We start from the raw sequence: 8,377 nt of genomic DNA, 5'->3' as shown, positions 1-8,377 counted from the left end.
GTGGGGATCTCCGATTCATTGACAGCTACTAAGTGGATGTCTGTAGGCTAAGAATTTAAATTTGTATGACTCTTTTAAAATTTCAGGTGTAATTCTCGACAGCAAATTTACTTGTGAGAAACACATTAGATCTGTGTCTTCTTCAATTGCACAAAAAATTGGCTTATTGAGAAAGTCTTACAAAAATTTCTGTAATCAATATATTCTGAAGAAGTGTTTTAATTCTTTCATTCTACCTTGTTTTGAGCATTGTTCTCCGGTCTGGTGTTCACCTGCTGATTCTCATCTTAATTTGTTGGACAGAAACTTGCGGCCTATTAAATTTCTTTTTCCTGATCTAGATATTAATCTTTGGCACCGTTGTTCAATTAGTTTATTATGCATGTTGCATAAGATTTTTCATAACTCTGACCCTCCTTTACATTCAGATCTCCCTGGACAATTCTATCCTGTTTGTAATACTAGGCAGTCAGTTAATTCTAATAGCCATGCCTTCTCCATCATGAGGCTCAATACTACACAGTATTCTAGAAGTTTTATTCCAGCGGTTACCAAGTTGTGGAATGATCTTTCTAATCTGGTAGTTGAATCAGTAGAACTTCAAAAGTTCAAATTTGGAGCAAATATTTTTATGTTGACCAGGCTGACATGAGCCTTTTTATTGTTTATATATGACATTTCTGATTTGGACGTTGTTAATAGTTTATATAGGACATATCTGTTTTGACGTTGTTACTGTTTTTAGGATTATATATTGTTAATTTATTCTCATCATTTATTTATTTCCTTATTTCTTTTCCTCACTTGGCTATTTTTCCCTGCTGGAGCCCTTAGGCTTATAGTATCTTGCTTTGCCAACTAGTGTTGTAGCTTGGCTAGTAATAATAATAATAATAATAATAATAATAATATACCGTGTCCCTGACAGTGACATTGGTAGAAGGGAATGGCAAGCACCAGTGCCTACCAAACACTGCACATCAGTACCTGCATCATGTAAAAAGAATTGATTAATGATAGGGGAGGTTACTGCCACAAGCAATGGCTTATTTACAAGTTTTTGGGCCACTAACAACCATTCTCACATTTCTTCACAGCAGCTCAGACCTGGATTGGTAATAGCGTAACTGCGGCCTTTGGCCATTGGTAAGTGGCTGTAGAGGTTGTAGGATGGGGCTGTTGACTGTGTTCTACTGCATTCACGTCAGCTTCAAATGGTGTTGAATGGTTTTCCTCTTCATTAGAAGTGTAGGTGTTGATGGAGGTCTTGAAGGTGGTGAGTTGGCTGTCCATAAGGACTCGAATTTGGTCATCAAGTCCTTCATGGACATGGTATCGACAGCAGTGATGATGGCAAAGACATTTTCTGTTAGCTGTCTGCTTAGTTCACTTCTTGTGGAGACCCGTCTGCTGGTGGTTGTAGGGGAGCGATACTAGTCTTTTCCCTGAGGACAAGCAAAACTTTTTGGTCCACCAATGTTTGTTGAGAGAGATGATAAAGGTTGGCTATACGGGTGAATGGTAATGGTGAGTACTGCTCAAGGAGGTATGCTTTGAGGGCGTCATACTCATTGGGGCATTACCTTGGTTGGAAAGCCAATCAGAAATTTCCAAGAAAGTGTCCTCGGAGATCACTGAGAAGACATAGTCTGCTTTGGTGCGTGAACGAGTCATACTCTTGATGTGAAACTGAACATCGGCGAGTTGAAGGCAAGCAAAAGCTTCTCTACTAGTGAAGGGCGGCAGTTTTATTGATGCTGTGTAGGTAAAATATGGTTCAATGGATGGCATCATAAAAGAGGGCTCAGCAGTGAGCGGGAATGTGGGCGGGTAGCAGTCACTTTGGGAGTTACCAATATAACACACTGATAAGGGTCTTAATGGAAAGACAACCTAGACAAAAGTGACTTTATTCAAACGAAATAACAAGCTTATATACAATTTGTTTAGGGTAACAATGGTATGAAACCTTAACAATGTAAAACATGCAAAGCCAAGTTTAAACAGGTCTTTTATTATTTGTGCAGGAGAGAGTGAGAGAGAGAGATGGAGTAATAAGAAATAGTATCGCAGTGTATGAGCGTGTATGAAATACACATGCATTACAAAGTCCTTGAGTGGTGGGACAAGAGGCTGAGATATTTATGCAGCATTTAAATCAGTTATATACGAATGTGGAGGATTTGAAAATGCTCTTGCATTGTAACAAATGGTGCAATAGCTGGCAGTAGTGAGGGACTGTTTGGTTTACTGAAAGAAAATGAAGTTAATTGTATGACACTGCACTGCGTTATCCACAGAGAAACATTTTTTGTCAAGTTATTGCAGATGAGTGATGTCATGCAGTGTGGTCAGGAAAGTGAATTTAATCAGAGGTAGTAATAGGTCACTACGACACAGAAAAAATGTCTTTTATTGAGAAGTATATGTAGGATTTAGTGATATACCACTGGACTCGAGTATCATATGGCTTAGTGCTTGAAAAATGCTCCTTTTTTTTTTTTCCTCTTCCGAAAGATATTCTTTCCTTTCTTCAAAATAAACAGCTTGGCAATGCCTAGTTACGCGATAGAGACTTTGTTTGCTCTCTAGTATTTCTCACACACAACCACCAACTTGATTGTACTTAATCAGAGCTCATAAGGCAAGCAATTAAATGTTTCTCAACTGGTTGGGTACATTGAGGTTTTCCGCAAGAAGCTGTTACTATTCAGTGCTTGGTTAAGAAGGTTTGAATATGCAAAAGTTTCACCACGCCGTGAGCAACTGACGGATGATATAAAGTTAGACTTTTCATGGATTGTCAAAAAAAAAAAAAAAGGATATTTCTTGAGCTTCAACAGAGATTTAGAGACTTCAAGAAGCTGCAGTTCAGTTTTCTGTTATTTAAAAGCCCAATGGAAGTTAAGGCTGAGGCACAGTTACCAAAACTTCAGCTAAGTGAACTGCAGTATAACACATTGCTACTTGCAAAGAAAAAGGTAAAGGATGAGAATTTCTGAAAGTTGGTTGTAAGGAGATATTCCACAAGCTGAGAGACTTTCCTTTAGGCTCCACTCTATGTTTGGTACCACATAATTATCTGACTGTACTTTTTTAACCAGAAATAAATTGGAAAATGGAAAACTTGATGCATGTCTTAGACTTGTCACTACTAACATTGGTATTAATATGGAAACCGTGGTATAAGAAAGGAATCATCACCTGACTCCTCATTAGCTTACAAGGACTATCAGAGCGTTTTTATGTTTTTATTCTTTATAACTATAATGGCCCAAGATATCAGTGAAATTCTAACACACACACACACACACACATATATATATATATATATATATATATATATATATATATAAATATATATATATATGTATATATATATATATATATATATATATATATGTCTGTGTGTTTATATACATACAACTGTATAGATGCATATATATATATATATATATATATATATATATATATATATATATATATATATATATATATATATATATATACATATACATACATATATATATATATATATATATATATATATATATATATATATATATATATATACTATATATATATATATATATATATGTGTGTGTGTGTGTTTATGTACATATATATGTACATATATATATATATATATATATATATATATATATATATATATATGTGTGTGTGTGTGTGTGTGTGTGTGTTTATGTACATATTAATGTATATAAGCAAATATGTATATATATATATATATATATATACATATATATATATATATATATATATATATGTACAGATATATACATATAGATATGTACATATATACATAGATATATATATATATATATATATATATATATATATATATATATATATATATATATATATATATATATATATATATGTATATATATATGTATATATATATACATATATATATACATATATATATATATATATATATATATATACATATATATATATATATATATATATATATATTTATATATATATATATATATATATATATATATATTGGTATATACCTCTCTCTCTCTCTCTACATATATATATATATATATATATATATATATATATATATATATATATATATATATATGTGTATATATATATATATATATATATATATATGTATATATATGCATATTAATTTTTAATGATTGCTAATGAATATACATACATAGGGCCCAGTCATTTATTCCCCAGGATACAAGACCGAAATTGAAAAAAAGAGATAATCATGGGATGGGGAGTTTTTGGTAAAAGGAAAAAAATGTGTTAAGGAAAAGTAAAATGCTACTTTCTCTAAAATGAAAAGCATTTAATAATATGGTCTTACAAGTATCAACCTATGCATCAAAAACTTTGAGCCTTACTAAAACCTTAGAACAAATGCTAGTTAAAACTCAAAGAGATATGGAAAGAATAATGATGGGAATAACATGAATTTTGGAAGCTTTGTGACGCAGGAGAGATCTAAGGGAATCGCTCTAGTAAGAAATTATCTATAAGAATATTTGGGGCTTCAATACTTAAGCCAAGTATCTTTATAAAACCAAAGGGCAGCAGATTTAGAACTGATGTAAGTTAGCGAGATATAACATTATTTTCTAACAATTAGACTCGAAATTCGAAAAAAAAAAAATTATATATATTAGGCAAATATTCCACTAAATAAGATTTTAATTAATTTTTAAAACATGTATGCATATATGAATAAAAACATGGACTAAGAGAGAGAGAGAGAGAGAGAGAGAGAGAGAGAGAGAGAGAGAGAGAGAGAGAGAGAGAGAGAGAGAGAGAGAGAGAGAGCAAATATTGTATACTACATTACTATTACTTCCAATAATGAAGTGAAAATAACATGTTTGTGACAGAAAGGAAGACAGATTATTTGCCTATATATTAAATTCTTAACACATTTCTTGGAACATTCGAAGTAAATGAGGAGGTCGTTGGAATATTGGACACAATATTAAGTTTTTACCAGAAATTTTGAACTAATACGGAAGTGAATATGTTGAATAAGTAGCAATAAAAATAACTTTTATAAATATTTCCATTGAATTCTTTTAATTGTCCTGCCCCAGGGATATATAAAAAATATACTAAAAATATAATACTATTCTGTGAGACTATATGAAATATTTGATTAATAAATTTTTCATGAAAACGTGCTATAACGTCTTTTAATTATCAAAAACTTTTTCGAGGCAAAAGTTCAAGTTAGATAGTGTTTTGAAACTTACTCCTATGACATACACTCATGTTACATCGTATTATATATGCATAAACATACACATCTGCTTTTATTAGTCTGTTTGTGCATTGGTTGGTCTCCAGTGAGATCAAGGAATGAAATGCAGACACCAGATAACCATGAAAGATGGTCGACTCTAATGAAAGGTTTAAAAGGTTTAAAGGCCGTCCATGAATGGCAGAGGCAAGTGACAGTGATATTGCCCAATCAATCAGGACAATGGCCTAGAGACTGACCATATATACATAAGACCAGTACCCATAAAATATATTCCCAAAATAGAATTCGGTATCAAATGCCATTCGTGGGTGATTTTTACATTGATTGAAATCACGTGTGCTTGAGATATATATATATATATATATATATATATATATATATATATATATATATATATATATATATATATATATATATATATATATATATATATATATATATATATTCATTTATAATAACCACGTGTTACAAACTCACAGTTCAGCTATCATGGTGGAGATGGGTTTATTTCAAGTGTATGGACAGATTCCTGAATTCGACAGGAAAATGTACGGGAACTTGTCATAAACTGTTTATCTCTCTTGATAGCTCAGTCGGTAGAGTCCCTGCAGGTTTGGTTTCCACCGACCAGAAGCTGTTACCATAATATGAATTCTAAGTGGATATATATTCACAAGATAGAATTCGGTATTAAATGCCATTCGTGGATGATATATATATATATATATATATATATATATATATATATACATATATATATATATATATATATATATATATATATATATATATATATATATATATATATACATATATATATATATATATATATATACATATATATATATATATATATATATATATATATATATATATATATATATATGTATATATATATATATATATATATATATATATGTATATATATATATATATATATATATATATATATATATATAATTGTTCACATTTAATCGTGTTTGGCATATATTCATATAAACATGATTACCTCTTAATATCAAATTCACTCTGCCGCTCTCCCTTGGGCAAAGATAATTCGATATTAAGAGGTATCTTTGGCTTATATATATATATATATATATATATATATATATATATATATATATATATATATATATATATATATATATATATATGTATATATATATATATATATATATATATATATATATATATATATAAATATATATATACATATATATAAGTATATATATATATATATATATATATATATATATATATATATATATATATATATATTTATATATATTTATATATATATATATATATATATATGTGTGTGTGTGTGGTGTGTGTGTGTGTTTATATAAATACTTATAAATATATACACTATATATACATATATATATATACATATATATATATATATATATATATATATATATATATATATATGTGTGTGTGTGTGTGTGTATGTATATATATTTATATACATACATATATATATATATATATATATTTATATATATATATATATATATATAAATATATATATATATATATATATATATATATTTATATATATATATATATATATATATATATATATATATATATATAAATATATTTATATATTAATATTTATTCATATATATATATGTATATATATTTATAAATATATGTATATATATACATATATACATATATATATATATATATATATATATATATATATATATATATATATATATATATATATATATATATATATAGGTGTGATTCTCGATGGCAAATTTACTTTTAAGAAACACATTAGGTCTGTGTCTTCTTCAATTGCGCAAAAAATTGGCTTATTGAGAAAGTCTATTAAGATTTTCGGTGATCAATTTATTTCGAAAAAGTTTTTTAATTCCTTCATTCTACCTTGTCTGGTGTTCAGCTGCTGATTCTCATCTTAATTTGTTGAATAAAAACTTACTGTCTATCAAATTTCTTATTCCTGATCTAAATATTATTCTTTGGCACCGTCGTTCAATTAGTTCATTATGCATGTTGCATAAGATTATTCATAACTCTGACCATCCTTTACATTCAGATCTCCCTGGACAATTCTTTCCTGTTCGTAATACTAGGCAGGCAGTTGATTCTAATAGCCAGCCCTTCTACATCCTGAGGCTCAACACAGTATTCTAGAGGTTTTATTCCATCTGTTATCAAGTTGTGGAATGATCTTCGTAATCGGGTAGTTGAATCAGTAGAACTTCAAAAGTTCAAAGTTGGAGCAGATGTTTTTATGTTGATCAGGCTGACATGAGTCTTTTTTTATAGTTTATATATGACATATCTGTTTTTGACGTTAATAGTTTATATATGACGTATCTGTTTTGACGTCGTTAGTGTTTTTAGAATTATTTATTGTTAATTTGTTATCACCATTTATTTATTTCCTTATCCCCTTTCCTCATTGGGCTATTTTTCCCTATTGGAGCCCTTGGGCTTATAGCATCCTGCTTATCCAACTAGGGTTGTAGCTTGTCTAGTAATAATATATATATATATATATATATATATATATATATATATATATATATATATATATATATATATATATATATATATATATATATTTATGTATATATATATATATATATATATATATATATATATATATAAATATATATATATATATATATATATATATCTATATAAATAAATATATATATATATATATATATATATATATATATATATATATATGTATATATATATATATATATATATATATATATATATATATATTTAGATATGCTATATGTATATATGTATATATATCATATATATATATATATATATATATATATATATATATATATATATATATATATATATATATATATAAATTATATATATATATACTTATATATATATATATATTTATTTATCTATTTATATATACATATATATATATATATATATATATATATATATATATATATATATATATATATATATATATATATATATATATATATATGTACACTCTTGTGTACGGAAACCGTTATTTTGTCGCCTAAATTTTTAGATAGATATATACACTCCCTCACATGCACGCACACA

Source organism: Palaemon carinicauda, chromosome 21 (assembly GCF_036898095.1).
Source record: "Palaemon carinicauda isolate YSFRI2023 chromosome 21, ASM3689809v2, whole genome shotgun sequence".
NCBI lineage: Eukaryota > Metazoa > Arthropoda > Malacostraca > Decapoda > Palaemonidae > Palaemon > Palaemon carinicauda.
This window is presented reverse-complemented; position numbering follows the sequence as displayed.